This window comes from Procambarus clarkii, chromosome 14, assembly GCF_040958095.1.
Source record: "Procambarus clarkii isolate CNS0578487 chromosome 14, FALCON_Pclarkii_2.0, whole genome shotgun sequence".
NCBI lineage: Eukaryota > Metazoa > Arthropoda > Malacostraca > Decapoda > Cambaridae > Procambarus > Procambarus clarkii.
In genome coordinates, this window is record NC_091163.1 from 48,895,277 (window position 1) to 48,908,867 (window position 13,591).

A 13,591-nucleotide genomic window follows, 5' to 3' on the forward strand; every position below is an offset into this window, starting at 1 on the left:
CCGGCTACCCACACCTCAGTTCTTGAGGCTGATGCTCTAGGCGATGGTCGTGTGCTCTGGCTCCGGTGTCGCTACTGCACTGTGCTTTGCGTGTGGTGTTAGTTTTGTGGGTGCGAGAGCCAGGAGTTATCTTCAGTACTCGGGCTGCATGCGCCTAGGGCTGCCTTCCCTAGGTGCCCTGTAAGTACTGCCCTTGGGGCTTGGGGCCACCTTCCACAGGCTCCTCGGGGTCTGCCTCTGCTGGTCCGTTTTACCTTTCGGTTTCTCGGCCGCCTGTTGGGCTCTTGGGTGTTCTGTTCTCCCTTGTTACCGGCAGGTAAGAGGCAGTTTGCACTGGTAGGGGCGCAGGGTGCTGCTCAGCTTGTATTTCCCGACATCGCGGCCGGCTCTGTTCCTTGGGGTTCGCTGTCCTCTTGCGGGGTTTTGTTTTTCTTTTTGTTTTTGCCTGGTGGGGGGTTCTGTCATTTTATTCAGTTTGTTTGCCCTTCCATTGTTCTCCTCGGTGGCGCCCCCTGCTAGGTCCCCGTGAGTGTACACGTCCCTGGGGTTCAGCTTTAGAAGTTTGCTTGGTAGTTTTGGGCGCCGGTTTGCGGCACCCTGCCTGGGACTACCTGAGCGCGAGTCCTCTTGAAGTAAACGCTCAGGACCCTGGGAATCCCCTAGGGGGCGTGTGGGTCCGATGGATGTGACCCCGGAGTCCCCACTTGCTGTGTGCGAGTTTGAGGGTTGCTCGGTCCCCTTGTCTGAGGGTGACCCTCATTGTTTTTGCCTCTGCCACGCTGCCTGTTGGGTCGGTGATACTTTCGACCCTGAGTCCTGTGAGTGTTGCTGCTTGCTTGTGACTCAATTTACCCAATCCTCTGATGATTCTATTCGGGTACAGGCGGCACGGGCGTTGCAGTCTAGGTTTCGTCTGTTGCAACGCGCTCGGTTGGTTGCTTCCCCGGATGCCCCGGGGCTGCCCCGCTTTGCTTTTCGAGACCCGGACTTGGGGGTGGGGGTCGCTTCGATCCTGGGTCAGTCCGCACCTCCTCGTCCTTCCCCTTCTGTTCGTTCTGGTCCCCCGCCCCTGCTTCCGGCCCCGAAGCGTCTGAGGGTTTCGGGGTCGGAGCAGGGGTTACTTGATCTCGAGACTCGGGCAGCTTCGGGGGTTGCCCCTTCCGGGGGGGCGGCAGAGGCATTCGAGTCTTGTCTCCCGGCCGAAGCTTCAGGGTCTGACCAGTGGGCCCCCCTTCCTCCAGCTTTTCCGGCTGCTCCGTCCTTGTCTTGTGGGGTCGGGGCTTGGGGAGAGGACTCGGCCTCGGGTCCTGTGGTGACGGACCTCGAGGCTGGGGAGGGGCTGACTTGGGGGCCTTGGGCCCCGCTGGACCCCGCCTGGGTTTTTCTTCCCACTGAGCGGGGCTTATTGTTACAAGGAGTGGGGTTTTCTTTCCCCCCCTCTGCGTACGAGTTGGATTTGGTATCGGCCCCTCCCCGGGTACGGTTCCTTGTTCCCCCGGGTACGTCGGTTCCGTCCTTCCGGAGGTTTTCGGCGTATCGCATCCAACCTGGTGTGGTGCGAGCGGCCTTTGCAGCTTACCTCCTGCGTGACCCGGATTATGCCTCGGAAATGGATCCGTCCACGTTCAGGTTTGGGACTTCGTTCCCTTTCTGGCTCCGTTACGAGGTTCCGGAGTCGTCCTGGCTAGCAGACTGCCCCTTGTTTGGTCTGGATTCCTGGCATTCCTTCTGTCGTTCCCGCACGCTGGAGTGGCGGGAAGCTTCCACGGTGCTTCAGGTTTTCCTGGGGGGTGATCTTGAGTACCTGAATGAGTGCTTGTTTGCCCCTGCCCTTCCCCGCGATGTGGGCGTTATTCAGCTCCATGTGCAGGTTCCCTCCCTTTCGGCGGCGCTCGTGGCGGAGGACTTGCGCGCTCGGGGCCTTTTGTGTTCGGCCTTGCGGTTCTTTTCCCTCCTGGAGCTGTCTTCGGATTGGCTCATGGAGGATGTGGGGTCGCTTGGGTCCGTCCCGGGGTCCGGCACCTTGTCCTCGGCTGCGCGTTCGTCGGCTGCCTTGTTGAAGCTGTTCACGCCGATTTTGCGGGATGCGGTTTCCCTGTTCTATGCTTCCCGTCTCGCGTGTCGGCAGGCGGTGCTGGGTTCCTCCGTGGAATCTGCTTGGGCTCTGGCTCTTAGGCGTTCTTCACCTTTTTGTCCTCTCCTGTTTGGGGAGTCGGCCGTGGCGCAGTTTATTCAGGCTGCGTCGGCGGCTTGTCGTCCGATGTCGGACTTGTTGGTTTTCCGGGGGTCCCGGGGTGGGTCTTCCCGGAAAGGTCGTGCCAGGGCTCGGGGTTCCTCTCGTCGTGGTAGGCCTCTGGTGTCAGGTTTGGGGTTGGCTCCTCCTGCGGACCCTCCCTCGTCTGGTCAGCACTGTGTTCGCGCTGTGCGGGGTTCTGGGTCTCGTAAGGGTCGCCGGCCCTTTCACGGTTTGCCCCTTTGACGGGGCGATGGGGGGGCGGCTTGCGCTGTTCGCTCGCGCCTGGTCCCACGATTCGTGGGCCTTTCGGGTCGTGTCTCGCGGCCTGCGGTGGCGTTGGGTGGCCCCTCCCCCCTTTGGGGGGTCGGGGCTGGCAGGGCAGGCTTCTTACCCTGCGCTCTGTCGCGTAGTCTTGGAGTGGGTACGCTTGGGCGTCGTCGAAACGACGTCGTCCCTCAGATGGGTTTCCCGTCTGTTTCCGGTTCCGAAACGGGACTGCGCGGACCTGCGGTTCATTCTGGACTTGTCCCGTCTGAACCCCTGGGTTCATTGCCCCTCCTTTCGGATGACTACGCTGTCTCAGGTTCGGCTCCTCTTGGAGCCGGGAGCTTGGATGGTGTCCCTGGACCTCCGGGACGCTTATTGGCATGTCCCGATTCATCCGCGGTTCAGGGACTGGCTCGGTTTTGTAGTGGGGCGTCTGAGTTACCGCTTTCGTTGTCTCCCGTTCGGGTTGAACCTGGCACCTCGTGTGTTCACACGCCTTACACGGGTTGTGGTGGCTCGTTTGCGTCTCCTAGGTGTTCGGGTGTTGGCCTACCTCGACAACTGGCTGGTTTGGGCTCCCAGCCAGTCAGCTTGCTTGCTAGCCAGGGATTTGGTTCTTTCCCAGCTCGCCGGGTTCGGGTTCTTGGTGAACTGGAGGAAGTCCCATCTGGTTCCCTCTCAGGTTCGGACTTGGCTGGGTCTCGTGTGGGACTCTCGAACCGCCTCCTTGTCTCTCCCTCTGGAGTCTCTCCTGCGGCTGCGGTCCCGCCTTCGTCTGTTTCTGGAGGGCCCTCGGGTCACCCGGCGGTTGCTCGAGGGGCTGTGCGGGAGCCTGAACTTCGCGATGGTGGTCTACCCGCCGGGTCGGGTTTGGCTTCGACGGCTGTTCTGGTTCCTTCGGGGTTCCCCCTTCCGCCTCTCTCGCGATCGCAGAGTTCGACCCCCGGGGGACTTGCGTCGGTTGCTGCGTCACCGGCTTCCTCTTCGGGTTTTTCGGGGTTCAGTGCCTTGGCGCCTACCCGAGCCCTCGCTCGATGTGTACACGGATGCGTCGTCTCTCGGCTGGGGTTTTGTGACCAGTGCTCACCAGGCCGGCCAGGGGCGTTGGGATCCGTCCTTCCGTCGAGCTCACAGTACGGTGCGGGAGTTCGCGGCAGTGTGGTTTGCTCTGGGGAGGATTCGGGTGGCCCGCGGATCGACGATTCGGCTCCATTCGGACTGCTCTCCGGTGGTTCATTGCCTGAACCGCGGGGGTTCGATGCGGTCCTTGTCTCTTTGGGGTTGGTCGCTTCGGGTGACTCGTCTGCTGAGTTCTCGGGGTTTGGCTCTCCTGGCGGTTCACGTACGGGGCGTGTCCAACGTCTTGGCCGATGCCCTATCTCGCTTCGTTCCCCTCTCCACGGAGTGGACAGTCGACGACGAGTCCTTCCGTTGGCTTTGCCAGACGTTCGGGCGCCCCGAGGTGGACCTCTTCGCGTCGGCGTGGTCGCGGCGTCTTCCCGTTTATGCGGCGCCCTTCCCCGATTGCGAGGCCGTCGGGGTCGATGCCTTTCGGCTCGACTGGTCGAGGTGGGGGTTCCTGTACCTCTTTCCCCCGGTTCGGCTGTTGCTCCAGGTCCTGACTCGCTTAGAGACTTACCGGGGGAGAGTTGTCCTTCTGGCCCCTTGGTGGCCGGCCCAGCCTTGGTTTCAGGCGCTGGTTACTCGGTGTCCGAACCCGAGGGTTTTCCCGCGGCTCCGCCTCTTTCAGCAGATCGAGCCGGTACGTCACGTAGCTGGTTCGATCTTCTCCTCGAGTCTTCGCGTATGGTTTTTTTGACTCGAGTCTATCATCATCTCTATGGTGATCAGGTGGCCTCCTTGTTGGTGTCCCACCTGAGGGCTTCTTCTCGGCGGCAGTATGAAGTTTCCTGGCGGTCCTTCCGTTTCTTTTTGCGTCTTCGTCGTGTTAGCTCCTTGTCTGTTCGGGTGGTCTTGTCCTTCCTCTCGTGGTTGTTTCAGGACCGTCATCTTATGCCTAACACTGTCGCTTCGTATCGTGCGGCGCTGGCGGAGCCGCTTCAGCTTGCTTTCGGTATCGATGTTACGTCTGCTCCGTTTCGCAAGCTGTCTCGTGCATTGTTTCACCTCCGGCCTGCTCATGCGTCGCCTGAGCCGTCCTGGTCTTTGGACAGAGTGCTCGCTTTCCTTTCATCTCCTCGTTTCGTTGTGGCCCCTTCGGTCCAGGATTGTTTTTCCAAGGCACTTTTCTTGTTGGCTTTGGCCTCTGGGGGTCGGGTAGGGGAGCTTCATGCTCTCCTCCGGCGCAGGGGTTTCTGCTCTTTTGGTCGTGGTGATAGTTTTGTTCGTTTGCAGCCGTCTCCTTCTTTTCTGGCAAAGAATGAGACTGCTGCGTTCTGGAGGGGTCCATGGGTGGTTGATGCTTGGTTGGTCAGGCCAGGGGTGCATCATGTTTTGTGTCTGGTTGCGGCGCTTCGCCGTTATTTGCGCGCCACAGCTTCTGTGTCCGGGGACGCGCTGTGGGTTGATCCGGTTTCCCTTCTTCCCTGTTCGCGGGTTCGGGTCTCTCAGGTCGTCCGCAGGGTTATTAGGTCCAGCCAGCCTGCGGTCTATCCCCGTGCCCATGACGTTCGTAAGTTCGCGGCTCTTGCTGCCGCGAACCGCTCTTGCTTTCTTTGGGAATATGTCTTGGTCTGATATTCGGGGATTTTGGCGGTCGAACAGGGTCCTGGCTGCTCGTTACCTTGTGAATGTCCCTGGGCCTCGTCGGGCCTGTGTTGCTTTGGGTCGGCGGTTGCAGCCAGTTGTCTCGGCTTCGAGTTGAGGGGTGAGCGACGACCGCCTCCCGGGTAAGTCCCTCTTTTTCTGTCTGTGGGTAGTTAGCTCCGGGGAGCCGACGGGGCTCCCCCCAGAAAACCAGCGTTGAATGTAATGAAACGCCATTTTCTGGGTGAGTCCCGGAGGCTCCCCGGCATCCCTCCCTCCCTCCGGTCGGCGGTTTTTCGCGTTTTTGACATCCAGCCTCAAGAACTGAGGTGTGGGTAGCCGGCGCGGGGGGTCTGGGGCTCCCCCTTCCCCCTCCCGGGGAGGGGGGAGCTGCGCAGACAGCGGCGCGGCAGTGTGTGACGTCACACTAGTTTGCTTGTTTTCGGTTGGGGAGTTCTATCCACTAGTTCGGTTTTAGGTAGCAATTTTAACCAGAATAGGGGTTTGTTTTGGGGCGCTTACCTTTCTGGGTGCCTGTTCCGGTCGATGGCAGACATAGAATGCTTCCAACTACACGGGGGCTTCTATAGGCCATTGCTCCCCTTGCCTCTCTGAGGGGGCCCGGTTCTGGCCGTGGTCCCCGGTAGGCCTAAGAACTCCATACACATGACTGATGCCAAAGTCTGACATTAGCATATTAGCCTGGGATAGCTCCGGGGAGCCTCCGGGACTCACCCAGAAAATGGCGTTTCATTACATTCAACGCTGGTTTTTTTACCTTTATTCACTATATACAGACATTATATATAAGTATCTACATGCTTTGTTCACCATAACTGTTCATCTAAACTGGTATAGTGCACAAAGAGCATAGTGGCCACCCTTGCACAGCATGACAAGTCAGGAATGTGATGCCCCCACCCTCACCAAAATGGCTTCTCCCAACACCCCTTTTGCTGTTATATATAACGTGTATATATAGTGTAATAAGTATCTACATTTGTGTTCACCATAACGAAGCACTAAGTTGGTATGATGAGTCTAAAAGTAGCAAGGAGTGGCCGGTACACCAGCTAGCCAGCCAGTCATTGGCCACCACTCCCTCCCTCACCTCACCTGACTTGCCAACATTCTCCTCCCACCATACTGTTTTTGCTTTTTTCACTATATACAGACATTATATGTAAGTATCTGCATGTTTTGTTCACTATAGCAAACCACTAAGCTGGTATAGTAAGTGCTGACAGCAACACGTGACCACACAGATTCGGCAGACGACGCTACAGCCCTCCCACCCTCAACATTACTCCTCCCACAGCACAGCACAAATTATCACAACAATCCTGCTATTATCAGAATCCTGGTCATTATTATCACAGTCAGGGGTCTTCTGTAATACTATCATCACTAAATAATACCAGTTACATATATTTTTTACATTTTTAGGCGATGCTGTGGTCACAAGCTGAACAGCAGTGCTGTGAGCTCATGGTGAATGCGCCAGCCTTAGTGGCTTACTCAGTACTGAGGCCCCTCACTCCCGGGAATATTGCCCATGATATTTTTTTTTTAAATGTCGTCTGTTTACAAAAGCCCTGAGGAAGGTAATGTGAACCCCGTGTATCTGCGGGTCGTTTAAATCTTGTGTAGTACTCCAAAATGTCATATGACGTGATATGCACTTTTGCATAAGTTACTCAACACGTCATATGACGTGTTGAACAGTTTAATGGTTAAGGGTTAAGGCTCCCTTTCCTATTTGCCCTGTAAGTACTACCCATGAGTTCTAGGGGTTATCTTCCATAGAGCTTTCAGGATTCCACTTCCGTAGGAGTTCTTGCTGCTCAGTTTTTGCCCCGCCCTTGGGGCCAGCTGTGGTTTTTGTGGCCTTTGTTTGGCCTTGGGTAGGAAGTAGTGTTGTCTTGCTGGTTGGGATGCAAGATACTGCCCAGCTTGCCTACCTACGTAGTGGCTGTGTTCTGTTCCTTTGGTGATGCTGTACTCTTGCGTGTTTTTTTTTCCTTCCTTGGAGGGGCGGTCTTCCTTATTTGGCAATTCGTCTACATTAAGGTATTTGGGTGGCCCTTCACTATGCCCCCGTGATTGTACACATCACAGGGGTTCAGCTTTTAACAGTTTTCCCCTTGGTAGTTTTGGGTTTAACTGGTTTTGGCAGTGCCTTGCCTGGGTTTCACGTAGCAGTCAGCCTGGGGGCCCTGGAAATCCCCGTCGGGGCTCAGTTGACCAGTGGATGCGTCTTCTGAGTTCCACCTCGCCTTGTGCGAGTTTGAGGGTTGTTCTGTGCCCTTGTCTCAGGGTGACAGTCACCTTTTATGCCTTTATCATGCTGCTTGTTAGGTCAACGACACCTTTGATCCAGAATCTTGTGAGACATGTTCTCTGCTTCTGCTCTAATTTCTCACACTCTTGACACTGATGTTCGAGTACAGGCATCTTCAGCGTTGCAAGGGATCCAGACTTGGAGGTGTTTGTTGCTTCGACTCTGGTTCCATCTGCACTTCTCAGTCCTTTCCCTGTTGTTTGCTCGGCCCTTTTCCCCCCCTCCCTGCTCCTGAGTCTGGCGGCTTCGGGGGTTGCCCCATTCGGGTCGGTGACGGAGGCATTTGAGCCTGTTCCTCCTGCCGAGGCTTCTGGGTCCTACCAGCAGACCCCTTTTTTTTCTGCTTTTTTCCTAGACTTTACCTTTTCTGCAGGGGTAGTGGGCATTGAGGACGGCTCTGGCCTAGGAGCCCCTGTTGTGGGTTCTCGGGTCTTTGTGGGAGCCCGATTGCAGCGCTTGGGCTCTTTGCCTCTTCTTGAGCCTTTTGTGCCTTCTGTGTAGGGGGTTTTCATCCCTTTCTGGGGGGGGGGGGAATATACACATCACAGGGGTTAAGCTTTTATCAGTTTTCCCCTTGGTAGTTATCCTCTTTTCCCCTATCCAGGCTGATAGCCGTCCCCCCAGCACTCTTTGTCATATAACGCTTTGAAATTACTGACGGTTTTGGCCTCCACCACCTTCTCACCTAACTTGTTCCAACTGTCTACCACTCTGTTTACAAAAGGAAATTTTCTTATATTTCTCCGGGAGCTTTGTTTCATTAGTTTAAATCTATTAGTTTAGTTCATTAGTTTAAATCTATGACCTCTTGTTCTTGTAGTTCCGGGTGTCAGGAATTCTTCCCTATCAATTTTATCGATTCCTGTTACTATTTTGTATGTAGTGATCATATCGCCTCTTTTTCTTCTATCTTCTAATTTTTGCATATTTAATGCCTCGAAACAGGGGAGCCAGTCGGCCGAGCGGACAGCACTCTGGACTTGTGATCCTGTGGTCCTGGGTTCGATCCCAGGCGCCGGCGAGAAACAATGGGCAGAGTTTCTTTCACCCTATGCCCCTGTTACCTAGCAGTAAAATAGGTACCTGGGTAGGCGATGAGTCACAATAACGTGGCTGAAGTATGTTGACCAGACCACACACTCTGTTCATTGTCTTCTCCTACGCTCCCTTGCTATCCCCTTCTTATTCCTGTTACTATCTCCTTCGGTGGTTATAATAGGAGCTGCCTCGTATGGGCCAATAGGCCTTCTGCAGTTCTCATTATTACTATCCCCTACACCTGACTTTCCTCCTCAGCTCTCTCTTGCCTATTTATTGCCTGACCCTACCTCCTCATCACAATCGACTTGAGAATGGTCCAGGACGGACCAAAACGTCATCGTCCCTTCAACTTCTAGTGTGTGGTCTGGTCAACAAGGTACCTGGGTGTTAGTCAGCTGTCACGGGCTGCTTCCTGGGGGTGGAGGCCTGGTCGAGGACCGGGCCGCGGGGACACTAAAAGCCCCGAAATCATCTCAAGATAACCTCAAGATATAACCTCTCCTCGTAGCTCTTGTCCTTCAGTTCTGGGAGCCACTTAGTGGCATGTCGTTGCACCTTTTCCAGTTTGTTGATGATATGGGCACCATACAACCGCTGCATATTCCAGCTTTGGTCTAACAAAAGTCGTGAACAATTTCTTTAGTATTTCAACATCCATGTATTTAAAAGCAATTCTGAAGTTAGAAAGTGTAGCAAAGGCTCCTTGCACAATGTTCTTAATGTGGTCCTCAGGTGACAGTTTTCTATCTAGAACCACCCCTAGATCCCTTTGCAGGCGATGAGTCACAATAACATGGCTAACGTATGTTGACCAGACCACACACTAGAAGGTGAAGGGACGACGACGTTTCGGTCCGTCCTGGACCAGTCTCAAGTCCATCCCTTTCTTTGTCAGAATTCTTTAAAGATTTCTCACATAATTTATAGGTTGTGTGGGGTCTGTGTTCTCCTATTCCACATTCCATAACATGATATTTATTCACATTAAATTCTATTTGCCAAGTGTTGCTCCATATACTTATTTTGTCCAGGTTTTCTTGAAGAGCATGACAATCATCTAGGTTTCTTATCTTCCCTATTATCTTAGCATCATCAGCAAACATGTTCATATAATTCTTTATTCCAACTGGTAGATCGTTTATGTAGGCAATGAACATTACCGGTGCAAGAACTGAACCCTGTGGTACTACACTCATGACATTCTTCCAATCTGATACCTTGTCTCTGATTACGGCCTTCATTTTTCTGTCAGTTAGGAAATTTTTCATCCATGTTAGAAGCTTACCTGTCACCCCACCAATATGTTCCAGTTTCCAAAACAACCTCTTATGTGGAACTCTGTCGAAATCCTTTTTTTAGGTCCAGATAGATGCAGTCAACCCAACTATCTCTTTCCTGTAAAATCTCTGTGGCTCGGTCATAGAAACTGAGTAAGTTCGTTATACAGGATTTTCCAGGTCGAAAACCATACTGTCTGTCTGATATTATATCGTTTTTCTCCAGGTGTTCTACCCATTTAGTTTTATTTATTTTTTCCAATATTTTGACTATGTATTACACTTGTCAATGATACAGGACTATAATATATACAGGTCAGGGTGCCAGGCACGATTCAAATGGCCCGCGGCTACACAGGGTTAACATTAGCTTCCTCAGGGCTCTTGTAAAGAGATGCCATGTATAAAAAAAAATCGTGGGCAATATTCTCCGGTGTGAGAGCCACAGTACTGTGGGAGCAACCAAGGCTGGTGCACACAGCATGAGATAACAGCATTACTGTTCAGCTTGTGACCACAGCATCACCTAAAAATATCAAAATAAATATGTAACTTCTATTATTTAGCAATGACAGTATTACAGATGACCCCCTGACTGTGATAAAAATGACCAGGATTGTGATAATAGCAGGATTGTTGTGATAATTAGCGCTGTGAGAAGAGTAGTGCTGAGGGACGGAAGGAGATAGCATCGTTTACTGACTGTGTGGTCACCTGTTATTGTCTGCATTCACTATACCAGCTCAGTGGTTCTCTATGGTGAACACAAATGTATATACTTATACATTTATAAGAGAGTGTATATAGTGTAACAACACTGCAAACAGTACTGTTGGGGGAGAAATTTTAGTGCACCTGACCTTGAATGAGTGAGGGAGGTAGCCGCCAGCTGACTTTGTGTAGCGACATCTCTTGGTGCCTGAACTAACTATATCAGCTTAGTTGCACAGTTGTGTTGAACAAAACATGTAGATCCTTATATATAACGTCTGTATATAGTAAATTAAATAAATAACAGGACGGTGGGAGGAGAAAGTAGACGAGTGAGGCGTTGTTGAGGGAGTGGCTGGCTGGTGTGTGGCGGTCACTCCTCGTTGCTTTTCGACTCATAATACTAACGTACCCTTAGTGGTTCATTATGGTGAATAAAACATGCAGATACTTATATATAACCTACGTATAGAGTGTAATAACAGTAAAACTATTTGTTTATTGTTTTATGAACATAATAATTGAATCACTAATATGCACACCATACTTTTGAGTATAGCGATGATTCACCCCATTTATTATATAAATCTATCACACTACACACTATTGAATAATATTACTGCAAAAAAACTAAACAAATCAATTACATTGAAATAATTAGGTAATAATATCTTTGTGGCAACTCCCACCTGTCAGCTCGGGTGACGCTGACGGTCTCTGACGACCGCTCTGTCAACTTCCACATTTTACCAGACTTCCTCGGCCTATTGCGGCCAAAATATGTGACCTACGATTTTTTTCCCCCATGCTCAGGGAACACAAATTAACATTTTTAGAAGACAAAATAATTTTTTAGAATTTTTTTTTCTTGCGCACAGGGGTGTAAATCTCCTCAGGACCCCTTAGCAGCTTAAGGGTTAAGGGGGCCTTCCCTGCTGCCACTTTTGTAGATTGGAACTATGTTAGCCTTTTTCCACACATCAGCTACAACTCCTGTAAACAGGGATGCCTGAAAAATCAGTTGAAGTGGAATGCTGAGCTCAGGTGCACATTCTCTCAGAACCCATGGTGAAACTCCATCTGGACCAACTGCTTTGTTCTTACTTAGCTCCTTGAGCATTTTTTCCACTTCGTCTCTAGACACGTCTATGTGCTCTATGTTGTTCTCTGGAATTCATATTGTGTCTGGTTCCCTGAAGATTTCATTTTGTACAAACACACTTTGGAAATTTTCATTTAATGTTTCACACATTTCCTTTTCATTTTCCGTGAATTTTTTTCCCATTTTCAACCTCTGAATATTATCCTTTACCTGCAATTTGTTGTTTATGAATTTATAGAATAGACCTGGTTCTGTTTTACATTTGTCTGCAATCCCTTTTTCAAAATTTCTTTCTGCCTCTCTCCTCACTGCCGTGTAGTTGTTTCTTGCATCTTTGTATCGCTGGTATGTTTGGGGGTTTGGCCTCTCCTGCATTTATTCCATTTTTGTGTCTTTTGGTCTCTGGTCCTCTCGCAATATCTGTTGAACCAGTCCTGTTTCTAGTTCTGCATCTCTGTTTTGGTATAAATTTTTTTGTGCCTCTATCATATATTTCACAAAACTTGACATACATCTCATTTACTTCCTTGCCTAGCAACAAGTCTGTTCAATTATACTCACTAAAAAAAATTCTAAGGTCGCCATAATGTCCTCTCCTGAAGTCAGGTTTTTCAACTGCTTCAACCTCCTTATTTTCTTCCAGATTATAACGCATTGCTTACTTTATTCCCAAGTTTACTTTATTTTACTTTATTTTATTTTATTATTTTATTTTACATACTTTATTTATTGTGTGGAGCATTCTATGTCTGCCATCAACCGGGCCGGGCACCCAGAAAGGTAGGCACCCCAACACAAACCCCTAATCTGGTTAAAACAACTACAGAAAACTAACAAGTAAACAGAACTCCCCAATTGAAAAACAAGCATGACGTCACACTTGCTGCGCCACTTTTCTACGCAGCTTCCCCCCCCCCTCCCCTCCCAGAAGGAGGGGGAAGGGGAAGGGGGAGCCCCAGACCCATCGCGCCGGCTATCCACCTGTCAGTTCTCGGCTGATGTGATTGTGGCTCGGTCGTGTGGCTCCAGCTCCAGATTCTCTCATGTGTTGTGCTGTGCCTTGTGTCCAGTACTGCTCTTATGGTGGCGTGCGAGCTGGGAGTAATATTCACAGGTACTCAAGCTACATGTGCTTAGGGTTCCCTTCCCTGAGTGCCCTGTAAGTACTGCCCTTGGGGCTTGGGTTTATCTTCCACAAGTCACCTTGGGACTACCTCTGTTGGTCTTTTGCTGCTCGGTGATTGACTGCCCCGAGTGTGTTGGGGAGTTTCCTCCCTTGTTTACCTTGGGGGTAAGTGGTAGTTTTTACACTGGTAGGGGCGCAGGTTACTGCGCAGCTAGTTTTCACCTATTACAGTGGCCAGTTTTTTTCCTTCTGGTTACGTTGTCCTCTTGAAGGGGTTTTCTTTTCATTTTTGTTTGTGCCTGGTGGGGGTGTCTACTTTTGTTCCCCTATCCCCAGTTATCTTAGGGTTTTGACCTCCTATGTTCAGTGGTACCCCCTTGCTTGGCCCCCGTGAGTGGACACGTCCGGGCGGGGGGGGGGGGGGGTCAGTTTTAGACGTTTGTTTGATAGACATGGGCGCCGGTTAGCAGTACCCTGCCTGGGCTTGCCCTTCGCGATAACAGTCTAAGGCCCCTGGGAAATCAAGCGGGGGTGCAAGGGGTTCAATGGATGTGACCCCTGGGTCCCCTCTCTCCTTGTGCGAGTTTGAGGGTTACTCTGTTCCCTTGTCTCAGGGTGAAACTCATTGTTTCTTCCTCCGTTATGCTGCCTGTTGGGTCGGTGATACCTTCAACCTGGAGTCTTGTTTGTGATTCACTTTACCCAATCCGCTGATGACACTATCTGGGTGCAGGCGGCTCAGGCGTTGCATGCTATCTTGAGGTTATCTTGAGAAGATTTTGGG

At 51.5% G+C, this 13,591-nt stretch overlaps 1 protein-coding gene across 6 annotated transcripts in view; it reads left to right on the forward strand.

The window, feature by feature from the left end:
- The window catches only part of LOC138364638 (tripartite motif-containing protein 5-like), a 162,171-nt gene that overhangs the window by 44,410 nt on the left and 104,170 nt on the right, over positions 1-13,591 (forward strand). The window contains exon 1 of one of the 6 annotated variants that reach the window (XM_069324603.1): positions 12,645-12,795. The exons of the other annotated variants lie outside the window; for them this stretch is intronic. The gene's annotated coding sequence lies outside the window, so the exon portion shown is untranslated. Of the gene's footprint in view, positions 1-12,644; positions 12,796-13,591 lie in introns of those variants that run through there. 6 annotated transcript variants of the gene reach the window in all.